At 47.7% G+C, this 23,852-nt stretch overlaps 1 protein-coding gene across 2 annotated transcripts in view; it reads right to left on the reverse strand.

The window, feature by feature from the left end:
• b4galt4 (UDP-Gal:betaGlcNAc beta 1,4- galactosyltransferase, polypeptide 4) overlaps window positions 1-2,835 on the reverse strand; it is a 57,953-nt gene extending 55,118 nt beyond the window's left edge. Inside the window, exon 1 of one of the 2 annotated variants that reach the window (XM_086006232.1) lies at window positions 2,395-2,835. The gene's annotated coding sequence lies outside the window, so the exon portion shown is untranslated. Of the gene's footprint in view, window positions 1-666; window positions 972-2,394 lie in introns of those variants that run through there. The other variant, XM_086006233.1, reaches the window with a different exon arrangement.
• Between the last annotated feature and the right edge of the window lie 21,017 nt (window positions 2,836-23,852).

The raw sequence follows: 23,852 nt of genomic DNA on the forward strand, positions 1-23,852 counted from the left end.
CGTCGTTAAGTACGCTGCCTGCGGAGTTTTCGCGGGCTTTTGGGCAGAGACTTGTTCTCGTCAAGCGTCTGATCCAGTGCGGCACCCTCAACAGGCATCTGAGCAGGTCAAAAAGCAGCGAGGCTCTTCAACCAATCAAATTAAAGAATCGTCACAGAGCTTCGCAGAGTCTAAACCAGGAAGTATAAATTAGATTTAAATCATGTACAGAAAGCTAAGTAAAGATTGGGAAAGAAAGATGGGAGAGGGAGAGGGAGAGAGAGTTTTTTTTTTTTTTTTTTAATTATTTTTAAATCTCCAACACTAATTAAGTTCTGATGGAATGAGACTCCCTACTTGTAAAATTTAATTTTCAGGGCCAGAGATGTCGTTTGGCAGTAATTATCATTTATCACGCCGTTAAAAATTCACGTACTCCTGAACAATGTTCCCTTTAAGCTGTGCGGCCACGCAGCGCCCCGGGGGTCCCGCGCAGCCAGCGAGCCGGCTTTTAAATTGGGAAAAAAAAACGCACAGGCACGGAATTTTGAATGGGCTGCGCAGCCCGTTAAAGGGGTGGCGCGTGACCCCCCCAAAAAAAATTACAGGGAACTGTGCCAGAATGCATCAGCCCTAACTTTTTCTGGCATGTTTAGTGGGTAATTACCGCAACTGCACACCCCTTACATTGATTTTAGTGCCAGGTCTGTCGGGGTGCAGCCTGTGACAGAGCGGGGTACCTCCGACAGCAATTTCCGGATTTCTGCCTTTTTTCCAGTTCTGACGAAAGGTCTTTGCCCTGAAACGTCAACTCTGTTTCTCTCTCCACGGATGCTGCCTGGCCTGCTGAGTATTTCCAGCGTTTTCATGCATCCAGACACATCAGGAGAAGACCTGGTTATGATGTTCCACAAAATAAAATAGTTGGCCAGCATTCATCTTTTGGGTTCATAAGCAAAGCATTTTTACTTGTCCAAGGTGCCCGAAAGCTGCCGGCTCCCAGGCCAAAACTAGGGTAAGAGAAAAGCACTCAAAATTAGGCTATTTGTCCATTAGTACAAAGACCAAGTCAGGAACTAGGTATGTGCCAAGTTCTCTCGGCTCCTTTCCTGCTGGCCACGACCAGAAATTTCCCTGAGGCCCATTTCCTCCAGGGGCACTTACCCAGAACCAGTCGACCCAATCTGGAACAAGAGCAGAGGCAGAGAGAAAGAGAAAGAGAAAGAGAAAAAGAGAAAGAGAAAGAGAGAATACCTATCCAACTACTAGTACCAATACCACAAGTGCTCCCCGACACAAACTCCATGACCACAGCCCCTCTGCTCATTGTCTGTCCAGGGTGTCTGTTAGTCATTTAATTGCCTTCTAATTACAACAGAATCTTGCATTAATATAGCACCTTGAACGTAGCAAAGCATCCCAAGGCACAGAAGAGGAATCATCAAAAAATGTACTTAATAGGAGAAGGAGGCGGAGAAGCAGAGGAACTTAGGTTGGAACACACAGCTCTCTCAATAATTGTACACAGCTGTACAAATGACTCAGTTTAATATATCAATGTATTTGCAAACCATATGTACATGGTGTCTGTACACAATAAAGGAAATCAAATATATACCTAAAAATAAAGTTACCCCCCTTCCTTCCTCTTCTCCTGGAGGAGTCCCCTGATCTTCAAAATAATGCCGTGGGGTCTCTTACACCCACCCACCTCCGTTGAACAGCACAGCACTCCCTCAATCCTGCACTGAGGTGTCAGCCTGAATATGGGCACAACCTTCAGGACTTCAACCCACAACCTTCAGGATTTCAAGGTGGTGAGAGTGCGACCACCAGGGCGGCCACAGCTGACGCTTGGGTGAGTAAAATGCCACCGAAAAAGACGTCCTTGAGCCAGCCACGGTTCACCCCCCCAGGCAGGAAGTTAAATTCTCACCTACGTTTTAACAAAGCAACAATCCTGCTACTGAAAGCAAATGACATGTTTTTGAAATCCGCTGGCCTCCTGTGTGTCCCAGCAAGCACGGAGAGTGCCATCTAAACCCAGCAACAAGTATCCGTCAAACTCAACCAAATGGCAGACAAACCTCCATCAGGTGAAAGGAAGCACCGGCTGGGTTAAAGCCCAGGCTTTGCTCAGGCGACCGTCTGGGTGCTGACACTGTCTGCGGCAGCAAATTAACCTTCTCCCCAGCCTAGAGATGCGGCTGGCCCACTTTCTCCAGTCCTTCCATCAACTATTAAAACATGTTTTTAAAAAAACACTCGAGATACCTAAACATCAATTCAACTCCCCCTCCCCCCCAAAAAAAACACAACCACCTCGAAATGATACAGTGTTAACTCTCCTGGGAAACACAGCAACATATTGTCTTTTTCACACACACAACACAGGGAAATAAAATAGTGGTGAACCTGAGCTGGTTGGTTGGGGGTAGAAAGGTCCAAATAGCGTCCCACCGCGGACCAGGCTAACACTCTGGCTGGTGGCTCCTCTCTCTCTCGGTGCTGGGGCCGCTGTGTTACATCTGCTACTCCGGGTATCAGACCAGCGCCGAGCCGAACCGAACCAGAAGCGAATGACTCCAGCACCAAGCCGAACCGAACCAGAAGCGAATGACTCCAGCACCAAGCAGGACTCCAGGCTGGACAATCCAACCTAACCAAGCGCTCACTTCCAGCAGCCCCAGAGCCTCCGCCGCTGCCTGGGTTTCCTGGAATTGGGTCTCAGACGGAAGCAGAAGCGAAGCTGCCGAGAGAGAGAGGCTCAGGCTCCGAGCTGCTGCAGTCCCCCCAGCACTTAAGGCCGGAGCTGCTGAGCTCAGTTGGAGGGAGGGAGGTGGGGAGGGTTAACTTGGGGGTCTAACTCCCTCCCCTAAAACGCTACATGCACATTGTATTTGTCTGAAAAAATGTATTATTCTATTTGTACTGTTAATCTTAAAGCCGATTTTTGTTAAGGTTGGCCTTATTGTGGTTAATGAATGTAATGGATTTATTATGAAGTTGATGTATTGTAACAAGTACTACTAAATAAAAGGTATAACCCTGAAAAAAAAACGCTACATGCATTATTTCTTGGGCTGTGTCAGTGAGGACAAGACTGCTCCACTCGAGGTTTATTTTGCTGCATCGAGGGGGTGGCACCGAGTTGCCCCAGTGTCACCGAACGGAAACAAAGAACATTAACACCGGGGCACCACAGCTACAACACTAACACTTCAGTTTGCTGAATAAAACTCAAACGATAATTAAATTATAATGTTGCTCCCTAGGGGCCATTCCGGTTTATGCAGTAATTAGATTTTTTTTTTAAATAAAGGGTCATTTTACCCCTTGATTGTACAAAATGAACATGGGCTTTTTATGCAAGTTTCTTCTCTTCTTAGGCAGTCCCTCGGAACCGAGGATGACTTGCTTCCACGCTAAAAATGAGTTCTCAGGTGACTGATGAGTCCAATGCGGGACCTACAGTCTCTGTCACAGGTGGGGCAGACAGTGGTTGAAGGGGCGGGTGGGTGGGGTGCTTGGGTTGACGTGCGCTCCTTGCACTGCCTGCGCTTGGCTTCCGCTTGCTCCCGGCGAAGAGACTCGAGGTTTTCGGCGCCTTCCCGGATGCTTCTCCTCCACTTTGTGCGATCTTGGGCCAGGGATTCCCAGGTGTCGGTGGGGATGTTACACTTTTTCAAGGAGGCTATGAGGGTGTCCTTGAAGCATTTCCTCTGCCCACCTGGGGCTCTCTTGCCGTGTCGGAGCTCCGCGTAGAGCGCTTGTTTTGGGAGTCTCGTATCGGGCATGTGGACGATGTGACCCGTCCATCGGAGCTAATCGAGCGCGGTCAGAGCTTCGATGCTGGGGATGTTGGCCTGAGCAAGAACACTGACATTGGTGCGCCTATCCTGCCAATGGATTTGCAGGATCTTGCGGAGGCAGCGTTGGTGGTACCTCTCCAGTGCTTTGAGGTGCCTGCTGTACATGGTCCATGTCTCTGAGGCATACAGCAGGGCGGGTATCACTGCTGCTCTGTATGCAAGTATGGTTTGGGATACTGATCTTGCAACAAAGTCTGACCTATGTAGTCTCCCCCTCCCTCCCTCCCTCCCAATGATGAGAGGTGACATTCACCCTGTATTGAGATCAAAAGGGTTGTCAATGACTGACAAGTCCAGTGCTCTTCAACAAACCCATGAAAGCATGCTTGAGGTCCCTCAAACAGCACTATACTAAGTTGGCGGTGTCTAACCCGACAGGTAGTGAAGGATCCATCTGCAAGGAGGTTGGCAAAGCAATCCGGCCAGAATTTTCCCAGATGCCGTACGTGTGGGTTCGGAGGTGGGTCAGCAGAAAAAGTTGCAGAAAATGGGAGCCGTCGGTAACCCGCCGTCATCCCGTCTCCTCGCACCTTTAACTCGGGCATGTTTTCCAGCGCACCACGGACCCAAACAGCAGAGGCGGGCGACCTAATTCAGCTCATTAAATCCTTGTAGTGAGACCCTTAATGGTGGTTTTAAGCAGACCTTTTGGATTTCACTGGATGACCACAAGTTTGTCAGACACAACCTTCCCTTAACAAATCCGTGCTGACTATCCTTGATTAATCCGTGTCTTTTTAAATAAAGATTTATCCTGTCCTTCAGAATTCTTTCTGAAGCACGGATTTTGAGCACAGATTTGGGTGTCTAGAGCTTGCAAGTCTTTCCTGCAACTTCGGAAGCAAATCTCACCTCCTTGCTACTTACTATTACAATCTGACAGACTGCTTCTCTGATCTCTACTTGACCTGCCGTCTATTACATCAGCATGGGTGCTGCTTATACTGTCTCACCTTCTCCTGAGAAGGATGAGCCACAATACCAGCAGCAACAACAGCAGCCTTCTCAACCACCTGATGCTCCTCAGGACAGGGGGCATCAGCGCAGGGCTGCACCGTGCCAGAGGCAATACCCCCAACACAGGGTATAGAGGCAGAGGATGAGCTTCTTCAACGTAACTGAGCAATAGTGCCAAAGGAGGCTCAGGCTATCGCACCAGGTCATCGCAGACATTTGCAGCGGACCTGGTGGACACTCCTTACCAGTGGCTGTCAAAGTCACCAGTGCCCTCAACTTCTTCGCCTCAGGCTCCTTCCAGGGATCTGCAGCAGACATTTGCAGGATCTCGCAGTCGGCCGCCCACAGATGCATCGCACAGGTCACCGATGCCATGTTTGAAAAGTCAGCCAATTATATCAACTTTGCCACTGATGAAGCCAGTGCTCAGCTTTGCCACTCTGGCTGGCTTCCCACGGGTGCAGGGCATCATCGATTGCACACATGTGGCCATCAGGGCTCCCCATCATCACCCAGGAGTGTTTGTGAACCACAAGGGCTTCCACTCCCTCAATGTGCAGCTCATCTGCAACCATAAAAAGATCATCATGCATGTGTGCCAAATTCCCTAGCAGCTGTCATGACTCTTTTGTCCTGCGCCAGTCCACCCTCCCTCAGCTCTTTGCAACACCAAAAACACTTACCAGCTGGCTGCTTGGAGACAAGGGCTATCCACTGAAGACATGGCTCATGACAGCCTTGAGGAGACCAAGTACGGAGGCTGAGGAGCGTTATAATGAGAGCCACATGTCTACCAGACAAGTCACAGAGCAAACAATAGGCATACTGAAGATGCGCTTCAGATGCCTTTACAGATCTGGAGGAGCCCTTCAGTATGCACCAGCCAGCGTCTCCAGAATCATCGTGGTCTGCTGCGCGCTGCACAACATAGCGCTGCATGAGGAGCAAGGCGCAGAGCGCACAGCCTTTTCAGAGGAGGAGGAGGAAGAGCATCAGCTGGAAGACGAGGAGGAGCAGGAGTAACCTGAGGTCCAGATGCCAGCAGCACCGGAGCACATTGCTGCCTGGGAGGCCAGGGATGGCCTAATCATGGCCAGATTTACTTAACTTCCTACATTACACCCATACGGCTGCCACATGTTGTGTCAAGTTCCCCCACCCAAAAATACCATAAAGCATCCTTACAATGACCAAGCCATTCCTTTCACACTGACCCCCATTGCTGGAGGTAACGCTAGGTCTCACCATTCACTCCAACTCACTAAGCCACTTCCAAAGTAGCATACAAAAATGGGCATGACCAGAAAGTGGTGAAAATAAATAGTTTTATATGTGTCATAACATTAACAGAACTTTAATAATAACACTTCTTTAAACACCCACATGCTTACCCTTGTGCATTTACTTCTGTGTCATTTTTCATTTATGCATGCTTCTACAAGGTGCAACCCCTGTGGCTTTGGCAAAGGTAGAGGCAGCCTGCTCACTTTTGCTGTGACTGGTTAGAGACTTTTGGTGGACGTCCTCTGGGTTTTGGAGCCTGTGAGGGCCCGGCCAAAGTCTGCTCCTCCTGCGACTGTGCAGGGGCAGACTCGGCCGTCGCGATCTGAGGGGGCATCTGGGGCTCTGTCTGGGGTGGGGGGGGCAACGGGGGAGAAGTGTGAGTGCTTTGAGAGGCGCCCCCACTTCCATGTCCCCTCTCACCATCATCCCTCTCATGGGCCACCCGCACTTCCCTGCTAGCAAAGAGCTGGAGAGCACCTTGCTGCACAGCAGTGGGGCCATGAGGACCCAAGTCTACGTTGACATCCCTCCTATAGAGGAGGTCTATGAGCCTCTGCCATCTGTTCTTCATAGATAGCATGTGCTCATGTAAGTGGCGCATTAGTTGCTCCATGCAGGTGGCCATCCTATCCATGGAGGAGTCTACAGTCGCCATCGTCTGCGACATGGTGGTGCTCATGTTGGAGATGGACTCCTTCATTCTCTGCACATTTGCAGACATCGCACTCGCAAAACCTGCCAGAGCCTCCTGCATTTCTTGCTGCCCCTCCAAGATCACCCTCTTTCTCGATGGCCCCCGAGACTCAACGTCTGCATGCAGTTGAGCAGAGCTGGGAATTTCCTGCTCCCTCCAGCGAGGACTCTCCACTGTCCCTGTTCCCACCATCTGCTTTTGTTCACTTGTGACTTGTGAGACACCAGGTGACAACACTATTCTATCTCGCGTATCAAAAGATTGGCGGCAATGTTCCCCGTAATTTCTTTTTGGGTGCGCGGCCCATTCAATGTTTCGCTCATGCACGAACTTTAACATTGCAAAAGCCGGTCCTGGGCTGTGCGGGAATCTTGCTATCAATCTTGCTGTCTCATTCATGAGCCCTGGAGGAACCCTACCATCCAATCCAATATCTCCCATTAAAACACGGATCAGTAGTTCCCTCGGTTTGGCCCAATGTATCATTAACAATTTATGTTTATTTTACTAAACCCTTTTTGGACATTTTAATATATTAAAATTATATTTTTAAAATATCATGCACATTGTCAACACTCAGTACCCATCAGTAGTTAGAGTTTTTTATTTCTTTGCCTCACCAGCTCACTCACCTTAAATGGCTTTTCCACGCTATATTGTTTTCAAGATCGTAATGATTCCAGAGGACAGAAAGATAAGGGGGGAGAAATTCAGTTGGTTAGCGCCTCCCGTTAGCACCTTGGGGGGGACGTTAACTAGGCGCTAGCAACTTAGCACCCGAGCGCGGCGACTTTAGCGCCACTCGCAAAATTGACCTGGCATTTTGCGGTAGCGCTAAACACTACCACCACGATCTCCTGCGCCCGCAGATCGTGACGTCAGTCAAGCGCGCAACGCTCCGGTAGCATCCCGGACCGGAAATTGATTCTCGCCCCCTACCTTAGCGCCTGCCGCTAGGAATGACAGGTAGAGGGGGGACGTTTTGAAGTCGGGAAGGAATTGGGGGAGTGCTATTTAAAGGCGGCCGCTTCCTGCTTTTTCTTGTCGGCAAAATTTTTGGCATACGCAGGTTGAGAGGGAGAGAGACATCTGGAGAGATTTAACGCTGTCCGAAGGAGTTTTGGTCCTGAGCAACACTTTTCAGGTTCCTATTTCTCTCAGCTTCACATTGACCACATTCAGAAGATTTTAAATGGAGGCTGTACTAACTCGGGGCGTCATCCTCCTGCTGCACAATCGGAGACAGCAGAGGTGCAGAGCGAGGGTGGCAAATGTGGCCAGAGGGAGGAGGGCCAACAGGAGACCTTACCCTCCCAGGGTATTCCGGGAGCAATTCTCCTACATTCATTTGTCTGCGGAGCAGTGTTTGCACAGGCTGCGCTTCAGCAAGGAGGTGGTCACTGAGCTCTGCCACCTCCTGCAACCAGATCTGCAGCCTCAACTGAGGACCAGGACGTCTCTGTCGGTGGCAGTGAAGGTGACGGTGGCTCTGAATTTCTGTGCCAGCGGCCTCCTTCCAGGCTTCAACTGGGGACATAGCGAATATCTCCCAGTTTCCTGTCCATTGCTGCATCCGGGAGGTCACAGATGCTTTCTACAAAAGGAGATGAAAGAAAGAAAAACTTGCATTTATATAGCACCTTTCACGACCACCAGACGTCTCAAAGCGCTTTACAGCCAATGAAGTACTTTTTTGAAGTGTAGTCACTGTTGCAATGTGGGAAACGCGGCAGCCAATTTGCGCACAACAAGCTCCCACAAACAACAATGTGATAATGAACAGATAATCTGTTTTTGTTATGTTGATTGAGGGATAAACAATGGCCAGGACACCGGGGATAACTCCCCTGCAGGGAGTACATCTCTTCCCCCATGACCCGAGACAAACAGCATCAACGCACATGTGGCTTCGCTAGGATAGCGGGCTTCTCCGGGGTTCAGGGCGCCATTGACTGCACGCATGTGGCATTGTGGGCACCTCATGAAAATGCAAAGGAATTCCGAAACCGCAAGGGCTTCCACTCTCTGAACATCCAGTTGGTGTGCGACCACAGACAGTGCATCCGCGCCGTCAATGCCCGCTATCCTGGCAGCAGCCACAATGCTTTTATCCTGTGCCAGACTGGTGTCCCAAATCTGTTCCAACCACCGCATCACCCTCGTGGCTGGCTCCTCGGGGACAAGGGTTATCCACTCTGCACCTGGCTGATGACACCACTCCATAACCCCAACACTCCTGCTGAGCTCGTATACAATGAGAGCCATAGCGCCACCAGGAACCTCATAGAGCAGACGATCGGTGTCTTGAAACAACGGTTCCGGTGTCTTGACCACTCTGGAGGAGCCCTGCAGTACTCTCGAGAATGAGTATCGCTTTTCATTATTGTGTGCTGCATGCTTCACAACCTTGCAGTTATGAGGACACAGCCATTGCCACCAGGGATTGGTACACCACCTCAGGAGGAGGAAGAGGGAGAGGAGGAGGAGGATGAAGAGGAGGATGAGCAGCACCAACGTGGGAGGGAGGCGCTCAATGCTGCCTCTGCAAGGGCCGTCTGTGAACGCCTGATAAGACACCGCTTCTGATGAATGATAGTGAAGATGGCTTCTGGGATGAAGAAGCATATCATCGCAAGCATCCCGCAGCCCCTATTGCTGGGCAAATCTCAAATGAGTCAAATCAGCAAAGTTGTAAAGTTCCAGTAACATTTTTTATTTATATTACAAACTCTGTCTTATTTATTCAGGACAAACAATTAGAAACAAACACAACAATTCACAAAGTAACAAAACTTACCACATCGAGATAAGTGTCAAAACAGTAAACAAATATATTAAGATGAACATCAAACTTTCCCACAAACATTCCCCCCATTTATTACATATTTTTTATTTTTCGCCCTTCGAGGGTGATCTCCATCCCCTGCGCACTTTCCCCCCTTCCCACCCTACTGTTCCTCCGTAATGGGACCCCAGTGGCTGCAGCAAGACTGGCGGAAGGCTGCTGAATGTCGGATCCAGAGACTGCAGTTGGCCTTGCAGGACGCCCTTGACCAGCGCTGGGCCCGGCTGCAGACTGCACGAACTCTGCATGGGTGGCAGCAGTCTGACCAGGCAGCGCGGATCTAATCGGAGGCGGTACCAGCGGCAGCCGAACCTTCGACAATTTCCAAATAAACAAGGAGTGACATCACAAGACAGCAGGTAGGTGATTCGTTGGTGTGTATTAAGATTTTCTTTCCTCTCTTTTCTCTCTAACCTAAGACAGTGGTTTAAACTAGGTGCGAGAAACTACAGAGTACTGTTTTAAATTTATAGCTTAACTAGTTAAACAAATTAATATAACTATAAATAATCATTGAATAAAGACTTTAATTAATTAACTAAATAAAATAAGGCTAGACTAAGATATGGCAGGGCAGACTGTGGGCTGGATTTTCATTGAGGAGTCGGGTAGGAGACGGGACTACAACTTGTGGGGTTGTAGTCCCGCCTCCATCGAGTTCTAACCAACCCACGCGATTTTGACTTGATTGACCTTATTGAGCCCGCCCAGCAGGCTCAGCAGGTGAATTAAGGGCCACCCGGCAACAGGTGACATCACAGATTGAAATTTCATCTGTCAAGAGCATCTTAGACTGGGTATTATGTAACGAGAAAGGATTAATTAGCAATCTTGTTGTACGAGGCCCCTTGGGTCGGAGCGATCATAATATGATCGAATTCTTCATTAAGATGGAGAATGAAGTAGTTGACTCAGAGACTAGGGTCCTCAATTTAAATAAAGGAAACTATGATGGTCTGAGGCGTGAGTTGGGTAGGATTGATTGGGGAATGTCACTCAAAGGGTTGACGGTGGATAGGCAATGGCAAACATTCAAAGACTGCATGGTTGAACTACAGAAAATGTTCATCCCAGTTTGGCACAAAAATAAAACAAAAAAGGTGACTCAACCGTGGCCAACAAGGGAAATTAGGGACAGCATAAGATCCAAGGAGAGAACATATGAATTGGCCAGAAAAAGCAATAATCCTGAGGATTGGGAGCAATTTAGGATTCAACAAAGGAGGACAAAGGGATTAATTAAGAAAGGGAAAATAGAATATGAGAGTAAGCTTGCAGGGAACATAAAAACTGACTGTAAAAGCTTTTATAGATATATGAAGAGAAAATGATTGGTGAAGTCAAGCGTAGGTCCATTGCAGTCAGAATCAGGGGAATTTATAATGGGGAACAAAGAAATGGCAGACCAACTAAATACATATTTTGGTTCTGTCTTCACAAAGGAGGACACAAATAACCTCCCAGAGATGCCGGGGAACATAGGGCCTGATGAAAGGGAGGAACTGAAATAAATCAGTATTTGTAGAGAAATGGTGTTAGGGAAATTGACAGGCTTGAAGGCCGATAAATCCCCAGGGCCTGATAATCTACATCCTAGGGTACTTAAGGAAGTGGCCCTAGAAATAGTAGATGCATTGCTGATCATCTTCCAACATTCGATGGAATCTGGAACAGTACCCATGGATTGGAGGGTAGCTAATGTTACCCCACTATTCAAAAAAGGTGGTAGAGAGAAAACGGTAAGCCTGACATCGGTAGTGGGGAAAATGCTAGAGTCCATTATAAAAGATGTAATAGCAGAGCACTTGAAAAACAGTGACAGGATCGGACAAAGTCAACATAGATTCACAAAAGGTAAATCGTGCTTGACTAATCTACTGGAATTTTTTGAGGATGTAACTGGTAAAATAGATAAGGGAGAACCAGTGGATGTGGTGTATCTGGACTTTCAGAAGGCCTTCGATAAGGTCCCGCATAAGACATTAGCATGTAAAGTTAAGGTACATTGGATTGGGGGCAAGGTATTGACTTGGATAGAGAACTGGTTGGCAGACAGAAAGCAAAGAGTTGGGATAAACGGGTCCTTTTCCGAGTGGCAGGCAGTGACTAGTGGGGTACCGCAGGGATCGGTCCTTGGACCCCAGCTATTCACAATATATATTAATGATCTAGACAAGGGAACTAGATGTAATATCTCCAAATTTGCAGGCGACACAAAGCTGGGTGGGCGTGTGTGCTGTGAGGAGGATGCCGAGAACTCCAGGATGATTTGGACATGTTGGGTGATTGGGCAGAAACATGGCAGATGCAATATAACGTGGATAAATGTGAGGTTGTCCACTTTGGTGGCAAAAACAGGAAGGCAGATTATTATCTGAATGGCAATAGATTGGGAGAAGGGGAAGTGCAATGAGACCTGGGTGTCCTTGTGCACCAGTCGCTGAAGGTAAGCATGCAGGTGCAGCAGGCAGTTAAGAAGGCGAATGGTATGTTGGCCTTCGTAGCAAGAGGGTTTGAGTACAGGAACAAGGATGTCTTGCTGCAGTTGTACAGGGCCTTGGTGAGACCACATCTTGAGTACTGTGTGCAGTTTTGGTCGCCTTATCTGAGGAAGGATGTTCTTGCCATGGAAGGAGTTCAGTGAAGATTCACTAGGCTGATACCTGGGATGGCCGGAATGACGTATGAGGAGAGATTGGGTCGATTGGGCTTGCACTCGCTGGAGTTTAGAAGAATGAGAGGTGATCTCATTGAAACTTATAAAATTCTGACAGGACTAGACAGACTAGATGCAGGAAGGATGTTCCCGATGGTCGGGGAGTCCAGAACCAGGGGACACAGTCTAAGGATAAAGGGTAGGCCATTTAGGACAGAAATGAGGAGGAATTTCTTCACCCAGAGAGTGGTGAACCTGTGGAACTCTCTACCACAGAAGGCGGTGGAGGCCAGTTCATTAAATATATTCAAGAAGGAGTTGGATATATTTCTTAAGGCTAAAGGGATCAAGGGGTATGGGGAGAAAGCAGGGACCGGGTACTGAATTTGGATGATCAGCCATGATTGCATTGAATGGCGGAGCAGGCTCGAGGGGCCGAATGGCCTACTCCTGCTCCTATCTTCTATGTTTCTATGTTTCTATGACAGATGAAATATCAGCGTTCGACAGCTGTTTGAAGCTGTCAAACACTGACAATCTGTACTCTAAGTTAATTCCTTCCTCGCAGGCTGATTTAGAGATCTCTCCAGAACCGAAAGCTGAATGCTGCAGATTTTGACAGCTGGCGGCCATTCTGCTTTCTGTGCCGGTGAGGTGAGGGACTCCCGAGACCTGAAGGAAGGAAGGCTGTAAAGGTAAGTAAAACTTCTTTAAACACTTTACACACACCAAACACACTTACCTCTGCACTCATGCACCCATCACTCACCTGAACACTGGACATCTCGACCCCTCCAAGCCCTTCAGCCCAACGGTCCGCCTCGCTAACTTGGCGTGGTTTGGAGCCGTCGGGAATCCCACATTTCAACAATAAAATTAGGGATTAGGCTAAAAACTGCCTGTTAACTACCTGTTAACAGGCAGTTAATTGGCATTAATCCCCTTCCCGCCTCGGGGAGGCGGGTCCCAGTGCGGGACGGGTACCCACCTCCTTTGAAACTGGCATGGAGGCGGGTTGGCGGCGGGATGGGGTCGGGACCCCCGATTTCGGGATTTTAACCCCCCACACACCTCCAATTCCGACTCCACGGTCCAATGAAAATCCAGCCCAGTGGGTCTGGACGTTCAGTATGTGGGAGTTTGTGGACAGCGAGACTGTCCCGAGCGAACATGTCTGCAGGAGATGTCTCCATCTCGAATCTCTCCGGTTCAGATTCATTGAGCTGTAGAAGGAGTTGGAGATACTTCGACACATAAGGGAGGGGGAGGAATTTCTGGACAGTTTTATCCAGCATGCAGTCACACCCCAGAGGAAAGCACAGGTTCAGGAAGGGGAGGGTGTGACTGCTAGGGAGGTGGGTAGTGGGGATTTAGGAGAGGTTGAGAAGGAGGTCCCGCAGACACTGGTTCTGTCCAACAGGTACGAAGTACTCGCTACCTGTGAGGACAAGGAGAAAGACTGCAGGGAGGACAGCCACAATGCAGACCAAGGCTGTCCAAGGGGGGGGGAAGAGCAGAATAGAAATGTGGTAGTGATAGGGGACTCTATAATTAGGGGGATAGATTGCGTCCTCTGCAGCCAAGAACGAGAATCCCGAAGGGTGTGTTGCCTACCTGGAGAGGAACTTGGAAAGGGAGGGGGTAAATCCAGTTGTCATGGTCCATGTTGGAACAAACGACATAGATAGGAACAGGGAGGAGGTCCTGCTGAAAGAGTATCAGGAGTTAGGAGCTAAATTAAAAAGCAGGACCTCGAGGGTAATAATCTCTGGATTATTGCCCGAGCCACGTACAAATTGGCATAGAAGCAGACAAATCAGGAGTATTAACACATGGCTAAAGAGGAGTTCCTTTTCATTGGACACTGGCACCAGTTCTCGGACAGGAAGGAGCTGTACCGATGGGACAGGCTCCACCTGAACCGAGATGGGACCCGTGTCCTAGCAACAACAACTTGCATTTACATAGCGCCTTTAACGTAGTAAAACGTCCCAAGGTGTTTCACAGGAGCGTTATCAAACATAATTTGACACCGAGCCACATAAGGAGATATTAGGGCAGATGACCAAAAGCTTGGTCAAAAAGGTAGGTTTTAAAGAGCGTCTTAAAGAAGGAGAGAGCGGTAGAGAGGCGGAGAGGCTTAGGGAGGGAATTCCAGCACTTAGGGCCTAGGCAGCTGAAGACACATAATGTGATTCACAGATCCACAAAGACATTACACAGCTCATACTGGAAACCAGCACACCAGGAGTTATTCCAGGGGCTCCCAGACCTCTTAATACAGGATCTCAATGCACAGTCATATATAATTTCAAAATGGGAGGATTGTTTGGATGCTGTATCAAAAATCTAGTCAGTTGGAAGTCTCAAAGCGGTTAGAAAATTCCAGCGGACATCTATACAAGAGGGAGCCACAGCAGCAAACTTAAATACCTTGCCACTCACCAGAACCACTCACCAAGGTAGTCCTGTAACTCATTAGATTAGGTTGAGGTCCAACACGCTTTGTTACATATATTGATGCATTAATAGGATTAAGGACAAAGCAGCTATTGCATAACGATTTGTATTGACCATCAAAAAACATGACGTGAAAGCATTTCAATCAGTCTCAGGGACTGAGAGCACATTTCAAAGATGTTAATGGTGTCAGCTCACCGGCTCTCGTCAGTAACACATTAAACCAGTCTATGGTGGGGAGTGGGGAACCCATGCACTTGCATCACTGCCAAAGGGAGCAAATATGTTCAGCATTGGGAAACAATTAGGTACTTTACAGCCTTCCGGACTCAAGATCGAGTTCAACAATTTCAGATCATAACCTCTGCCCCCATTTTTTCAGACAGCAGGTGCTGGTAATGATTCTGCTATTCCCATTTACACCTCCTCTAGACCTGTCTTTTGTTTCTTTACTTGTCCCATCACCACCCCTTTTTGCCTTGCACCATCATCCCTTTTGTCTTTTAATCTCTCCTGCCTTCCGCCCTAACACAGACCTGCCCTTTTGTTCTTTCCTCCCCTCCCCCCCTTTCCCTGCCCCTGTACTTGCTTAAAACCTGTTACATCTCTAACTTTTTCCAGTTCTGACGAAAGGTCACAGACCTGAAACGTTAACTCTGTTTCTCTCTCCACAGATGTTGCCTGGCCTGCTGAGTATTTCCAGGCATTTTTTGTTTATATTGTCAACATTTGTTTCCGAGATATTTCAAAACCACTTCTGGTTTCGATAAAGCTGGGTGACGTGCTCTGATGTCTTGTTAAGCACTCTTCCTGCTTCCTATTTAATGATATTTGTTTTGAGTGAGGTGTGACAACAGGTTGATCCTAGTGTAGCCTGGCGTAAAGTAGATTGTCTCTTTTTTCTGATTTCTCAGATGACCATCATGTACATTGCACATAAACATCGACAAACGCAGTGAATGCTATTAAATGAATTGATTCGTTGTGGAGGAAGTGCCCTGGGAGAGTTAAACTTAAGATGCTGCATAACCGGCCAAAAAAAATGATAGTCTGTGTGACCTTTATGTGGAATAATTGATGATAGCAACACAAAGCAGAAGAAAACTCGTCTCAGTTGTGCAATTAAAACTAAAAGCAGGCGGAGGAGCTGGTCAGATGGTAACCCTGACCTAGCCCAAGAAAATAAAACGATTATTTATTTAAAGTGTCATCTTTATAGGTTCGACATCCCAAACCCTGTCTTTCTGCAGATTACATTATTGATTTAGATATGAATGTAGGAGGTATGATCAGTAAGTTCGCAGATGACACGAAAATTGGTGGAGTGGTAAATAGCGAGGAGGGAAGCCTCAGGCTATAGGACGATATAGACGGGTTGGTTAGATGGGCAGAACAGTGGCAAATGGAATTTAACCCTGAAAAGTGCGAGGTGATGCAAGGGAATACTCAATGAATGGTAGGACCCTAGGAAGGACAGAGGATCAGAGGGAGCTTGGTGTGCATGTACATAGATCCCTGAAGGCAGCAGGACAGGTAGATAAGGTGGTTAAAAAGGCATATGGGATACTTGCCTTCATTAGCCGAGGCATAGAATATAAGAGCAGGGAGGTTATGATGGAGCTGTTCAAAATGCTAGTTAGGCCGCAGCTGGATTACTGTGTGCAGTTCTGGTCGCCACACTATAGGAAGGATGTGATTACATTGGAGAGGGTGCAGAGGAGATTCACCAGGATGTTACCTGGGCTGGAGCGCTTCAGCTATGAAGAGAGACTGGACAGGTTGGGGTTGTTTTCCTTAGAGCAGAGAAGGCTGAGAGGGGACCTGATTAAGGTGTACAAAATTATGAGGGGCATAGATAGGGTAGATAGAAAGGAACTTTTCCCCTTAGTAGAGGGGTCAATAACCAGGGGCATAGTTTCAAGCTAAGGGGCAGGAGGTTTAGAGGGGATTTGAGGAAAAACTTTTTCACCCAGAGGGTAGTTGGAATCTGGAACTCACTGCCTGAAAGGGTGGTAGAGGCAGGAACCCTCACAACATTCAAGAAGCATTTAGATGAGCACTTGAAATGCCATAGCATACAAGGCTAGGGACCAAGTGCTGGAAAATGGGATCAGAATAGACAGGGCTTGATGGCCGGCGCGGACACGATGGGCCGAAGGGCCTCTTTCTGTGCTGTATAACTCTATGGGCAGGATTTTCATTGTGCTGTGGAGTCAGGATTGGAGGCGTGCGGGGGGTTAAAATCCCGAAATCAGGGGTCCCGACCCCTTCCCGCACCCAAACCCGCCTCCATGCCAGTTTCAAAGGAGGCGGGTACCCGCCCCGCACTGGGACCCGCCTACCCGAGGCGGGAAGGGATTAGTGCCAATTAACTGCCTGTTAACAGGTAGTTAACAGGCAGTTTTTAGCCTAATCCCTATTTTTGATGTTGAAGTGTGGGACTTGGAGGGGTCGAGATGTCGGTGTTCAGGTGAGTGATGTGTGCATGAGTGCAAAGGTAAGTGTGTTTGGTGTGTCTAAAGTGATTAAATAAGTTTTACATACATTTTCTTACCTTTTCTGCCTTCCTTCCTTTAGGTTCGGGGAGTCCCTCATCTCACCGGCACAGAAAGTTGTTGTCCCGCCTCCAACCTGACTCCTGAGTTAAATTCCTGCCCTATGACTCTATGACTCTCTATGAGATGCAGAGGGACCTGCTCTCCCTCCACCCTCTCTCCTCCTCCCCTCTCATGCCGTGTTTCAGCTGATCAACCGAATCTCTTCCGAGACTTTCAGTGACTCCCATTCTATTGTGTCCCACGGCTGAGAGCTCCAGATCCATGCCAACTGTCTGCACTCCTGTTCTAGGTAGAGCATAATGTGATAGGCTCAGCTTCTGTTTTACTTTTTGTTTCTTAAATAAATAACCCTTGGCATAATTCCTCATCCCTTATTTGAATCAATCACTTCAAAAATGCATATTTAATGCTATTTGAAAAGAATGGCAGAGCAGCCTGTTTGAATAAAGTTTTCATATCAATCTAATAGGTTGCACAGGCACTTTAAGAGCCATCATTATACAATAAACATGTATGTAAAACACCAAACACATTTTCAGACAACCGCTGGCTAAAAAGAATAGGGAGAACCTGACTGAATGCATTGGGTAGGATAGTTCAGGCTGCTCGGGAGGATTTGGCCTATTAAAGAACATAAGAACAGAAAAAATAGGAGCAGGAGTCGGCCATTCGGCCCCTCGAGCCTGCTCCGCCATTCAATAAGATCACGGCTGATCTGATCTTGGCCTCAACTCCACTTCCCTGCCCGCTCCCCGTAACCCTTGATTTCCCTGTTTTTCAAAAATCTGTCTATCTCCACCTTGAACATATTCAATGACTCCGCCTCCACGGCTCTCTGGGGAAGAGAATTCCAAAGATTCATGACCCTCTGAGAGAAGAAGTTCCTCCTCATCTCCGTTTTAAAAGGGCGACCCCTTATTCTGAAACTATGCCCCCGAGTTCTAGATTCCCCCACGAGGGGAAACATCCTCTCAGCATCTACCCTGTCGAGCCCCCTCAGGATCTTATATGTTTCAATAAGATCACCTCTCATTCTTCTAAACTCCAGTGAGTATAGGCCCAACCTGCGCAACCTTTCCTCATAAGACAACCCCTTCAACTCAGGAATCAACCTCGTGAACCTTCTCTGAACTGCCTCCAATGCAAGTATATCCCTCCTTAAATAAGGACACCAAAACTGTACGCAGTACTCTAGGTGTGGTCTCACCAATACGCTGTACAGTTGTAGCAAGACTTCCCTACTTTTATACTCCAACCCCCTTGCAATAAAGGCCAATATTCCATTTGCCTTCCTAATTACTTGCTGTACCTGTATGCTAACTTTTTGTGTTTCATGTACAAGGACCCCCAGATCCCTCTGTACCGCAGCATTCTGAATGTCTCTCTCCATTTAAATAATATTTTGCTTTTTTATTCTTCCTACCAAAGTGGATAACCTCACATTTTCCCACATTATTTTTTTAAAATTTGTTTGTGGGACGTGGGCGTCGCTGGCAAGGCCAGCATTTATTGCCCATCCCTAATTGCCCTTGAGAAGGTGGTGGTGAGCTGCCTTCTTGAGCCGCTGCAGTCCATGTGGTGAAGGTGCTCCCACAGTGCTGTTAGGGAGGGAGTTCCAGGATTTTGACCCAGCGACGATGAAGGATCGGCGATATACTTCTAAGTCAGGATGGTGTGTGACTTGGAGGGGAACTTGGAGGTGGTGGTGTTCCCATGCGCCTGCTGCCCTTGTCCTTCTAGGTGGAAGAAGTCGCGGGTTTGGGAGGTGCTGCCGAAGAAGCCTTGGCGAGTTGCTGCAGTGCATCTTGTAGATGGGACACACTGCAGCCACGGTGCACCGGTGGTGGAGGGAGTGAATGTTTAAGGTGGTGGATGGCATGCCAATCAAGCGGGCTGCTTGTCCTGGATGGTGTCGAGCTTCTTGAGTGTTGTTGGAGCTGCACTCATCCAGGCAAGTGGAGAATATTCCATCACACTCCTTACTTGTGCCTTGTAGATGGTGGAAAGGCTTTAGGGAGTCAGGAGGTGAGACACTCGCCGCAGAATACCTAGCCTCTGACCTGCTCTTGTTGCCACAGTCTTTATGTGGCTGGTCCTGTTAAGTTTCTGGTCAATGGTGACCCCCAGGATGTTGATGGTGGGGGATTCAGTGATGGTAATGCCGTTGAAAGTCAAGGGGAGGAGGTTAGACTCCCCCTTGTTGGAGATAGTCATTACCTGGCACTTCTGTGGCGCCAATGTTACCTGCCACTTATCAGCCCAAGCCTGAACGTCGTCCAGGTCTTGTTGCATGCGGGTATGGACTGCTTCATTATCTGAGGAGTTGTGAATGGCACTGAACGCTGTGCAGTCATCAGCGAACATCCCCATTTCTGATCTTATGTTGGAGGGAAGGTCATTGATGAAGCAGCTGAAGATGGTTAGGTCTAGGACACTGCCCTGAGGAACTCCTGCAGCGATGTCCTGGGGCTGTGATGATTGACCTTCAACCACCACAACCATCTTCCTTTGTGCTCGGTATGACTCCAGCCAGTGGAGCATTTTCCCCGATTCCCATTGACTTCAGTTTTACTCGGGCTCCTTGATGCAACACTCGGTCAAATGCTGCCTTGCTGTCAAGAGCAGCCACTCTCACCTCACCTCTGGAATTCAGCTCCTTTGTCCATGTTTGGACCAAGGCTGTAATGAGGTCGGGAGCCGAGTGGTCTTGGCAGAACCCTAACTGGGCATCAGTGAGCAGGTTATTGGTGAGTAAGTGCCGCTTGATAGCACTATCGATGACACCTTCCATCACTTTGCTGATGATTGAGAGTAGACAGATGGGGTGGTAATTGGCCGGGTTGGATTTGTTCTGCTTTTTGTGGACAGGACATATCTGGGCAGTTTTCCACATTGTCAGATAGATGCCAGTGTTGTAGCTGTACTGGAACAGCTTGGCTAGAGGTGCGGCTAGTTCTGGAGCACAAGTCTTCAGCACGATAGCCGGGATGTTGTCGGGGCCCATAGCCTTTGCTGTATCCAGTGTGCTCAGCCGTTTCTTGATATCACGTGGAGTGAATCAAATTGGCTGAAGACTGGCTTCTGTGATGGTGGGGACCTCAGGAGTAGGCCGATATGGATCATCCACTCTGCACTTCTGGCTGAAGATGGCTGCAAATGCTTCAGCCTTGTCTTTTGCACTCACGTGCTGGGCTCTACCATCATTGAGGATGGGGATATTCATGGAGCCACCTCCCCCCGTTAGTTGTTTAATGGTCCACCACCATTCACGACTGGATGTGGCAGGGCTACAGAGCTTTGATCTGATCCGTTGATTGTGGGATCGCTTAGCCCTGTCTATAGCATGCTGCTTCCGCTTTTTAGCATGCATGTAGTCCTGTGTTGCACCTTCCCCAAGTTGGCACCTCATTTTTATGTACGCCTGGTGCTGCTCCTGGCATGCTCTTCTACACTCCTTATTGAACCAGGGTTGGTCTCCTGGCTTGATGGTAATGGTAGAGTGAGGGATATGCCAGGCCACGAGGTTACAGATTGCGGTGGAATACAATTCTGCTGCTGCTGATGGCCCACAGCGCCTCATTGATACCCAGTTTTCAGCTGCTAGATCTGTTCTGAATCTATCCCATTTAGCACGGTGGTAGTGCCACACAACACGATGTGGGGTGTCCTCAGCGTGAAGATTAAAGGCGTCACCTGTTTGATTTCAATAAATCCATGCTAAAGTATTTCAACAGAAAATGCAGGAAACACTCAGCAGGCTCTCCATCTGTGGAGAGAGAAACAGAGTTAACATTTCAGGTCGATGACATAACTCTCATACATAAGAGGACTCATTAGGGAATCTAAGACCCCATTCTGCTGATGTAGTGGAAATTTCTTGTGCCAACATGTGGAGGAATCCCTGTTACAATGCAAGCTTTCTCCCAGCACTTTACTGTAGTTTCCATAAGCAGTCTTCTATGAACTGAAACTTGCAACCATATGCGTGTGATGAATGAGAAGCATGCTGCAGGATTAGGAATTACACTTTAACCTCAGTAATTTGCATTGAGGATTTTGTGGACTGCCAACAAGGTTTTCTGTCCCACTTTCAGGGGGTGCAGGAACAGAGATCTGGCGGCGTACTTACTCAAATCTTTGAAGGTAACAGGAGAAGTTGCGGAGGCTCTTAAAAAGGGCACACAGGATCCTTGGCTTTATGAATAGTGGCACCGAGTACAAAAGCAAGGAAGTTATGATAAACCTTTGTAAAACATTGGTTAGGCCCCAGCTGCAGTATTGTGGACAATTCTGGGCACCAGACTTTAGGAAGGATGTCAAGGCCTTGGAGAGGGTGCAGAGGAGATTGACCAGAATGGTACCGGGGATAAGGGACTTCAGTCATGTGGAGAGACTGGAGAAGCTGGAAGGTTAAGGGGAGATTTAATGGAGGTGTTCCAAATTATGAAGGGTTTTGATAGAGTAAAGTTTCCAGTGGTAGAAGGGTCGGTAACCAGAGGACACAGATTCAAGGTGACTGGCAAAAGAACCAGAGACGACATGAGGGGGAAAAAATTACGCAGCGAGTTGTTGCGATCTGGAATGCGCTGCCTGAAAGGGCGGTGGAAGCAGATTCAGTGGTAACTTTCAAAAGGGAATTGGAGAAATACTTGAAGGGGAAAATTTGCAGGGCTACGGGGAAAGAGCAGGGGAGTGGGACTAATTGGAGAGCTCTTTCAAAGAGTTGGCACAGGCACGATGGGCCGAATGGCCTCCTCCTGTGCTTTATCATTCTATGATTCATGAAAGGCAGAAAAACATTGCACTGTCAAACCACGGGGTTCAGCTTAAAACTAATAGTTAAACTTATTACTGAATTATACAGACGCAAAAGAATACAGTGAGTAACCAGCATTATAACATTTGACGTACATGATATTTAAAAAATAATAGAGTTCAAAATCTTAGCAGTTCTTTTCAGAATCTTTTGACTGAGTCTCTGATGAATGTTACATGGGCCCTTGAATCCACAGAACTCCTTATACCATTTCAATATGAAAATAGGTCGTCAAACTGGGGAACTAAAGACCGTTGATAAATGTTTGGGTCCCCAAAGGGCAAATTTCAAAGGAGAAGGCCAAACAGATTCTTTACCAATTTGTCAATCACAATATCAATCAATTCTACCGCTCAAGGTGATAGGGTTGTCGGTTGGGTCGATTGAGTCATTTGATCATGGGGCCTGGCTAAGGCCTAAAACGATGCACATTGGAATAGTGTAAAACTATTGTGAATGGTCAGATAAGGTAATGGGGAACATTTCCCCTTCACCTATCTAAAAGTAACAGCAACAAAAAAACAGTAATTTTACTGTTTAAGGATTAACAAAACTCTGCTTCCAGGATAACCACTCAAGGTTATCAGTGTAGGTTCCAGCGAGATCAGTTTACCTGCTCTCACAAAGCATTATTGAGGTGAATTTTCAACTTCACCACCTGGGTGATAACCCAATACACACCCTATGGATGAAGGTCATTCCTATTTATAAGTGAAAATCGAACTCACTTCAAAAGCTGGTGAGAGATATACCTTCAGTACGTTTTTAATATTTTTAATAAAATCATGAATAGGAAAAATGGTGCCAGTATAAATTTTATTCTGAATGATCTCCTTAGATGGTATTGCATAGCATCTGACATTGCTCTAAAGAAAAATGTTTACATGCCTGGGAATAGCAATAAGTGATTGATAGCGTGGAAAGGGATAGGTTCAATAAAGTGACTAGAAAAAAAGTGTATGCAAATATACAGCTATAACTTTGCATTAAGCTTTGTACATTTGGATTATTCTTTCCTGGGTTCCTTAAGAACTATTTGACCACTTGGTGGCAACATAATACCATTTTCAACCAGATCCTCTCCAAATAAGGCTGTCTGGCCGGGAAATTGGACCTGTTTGTGCCGGCCACTAAGGAAGAAAAAATGGCGGCTGCCTCGCTTCGCCACCCCCCCCTCGCTTCCGGTGGGTTCCGCGGCGGCCGCCATTTTTGGGCAGTTCAGCAGCGCTGCCTGTGCTCATTGCAGATATGGAAATGAGGCAGCTCGTGAAGTCAATGAGTGTGCAACGCTGATTTGACGCAAGTTCAGCCTTTTTGGACGTCGCTGCTCCTTTTAACGCCCTCTCCAAATCATGAACAGCTGTACATGCGTTCAGCAGCAGGAAGGAGCCCCCATCAGCGCCATTTAAAGGGATCATCAGCAATGTGCAGCTGATTTGCTTTTTAATTTCTACTGGCTCTGTGTAAATTTGTGCAACAATTTGGAGCGTTTGAGAGTTATTTAAAGTTGGCGAGGTGACGGGGAATATTGCTGCAAGTGGAGAAGGCCTTGCTTCTCATTTAAAGCGTTCCGCTCACACCACTTGCTCCCAGTCATGGGGCTCTACATGCAGTCCCCTCGCGCTGCAGAATGACAGGGAGATGGAGCAGAGGCAGTGAAGAAATGGACAAGATGCTCGCAGAGGGAGGAGGAGGAGGGTTCCCAGCAGTTGTACAGGGCCTTGGTGAGAC

The sequence above is a fragment of the Somniosus microcephalus genome, chromosome 14 (genome assembly GCF_052327205.1).
Source record: "Somniosus microcephalus isolate GS21.2 chromosome 14, FLI_Smic_1.0, whole genome shotgun sequence".
Classification (NCBI taxonomy): Eukaryota; Metazoa; Chordata; class Chondrichthyes; order Squaliformes; family Somniosidae; genus Somniosus; species Somniosus microcephalus.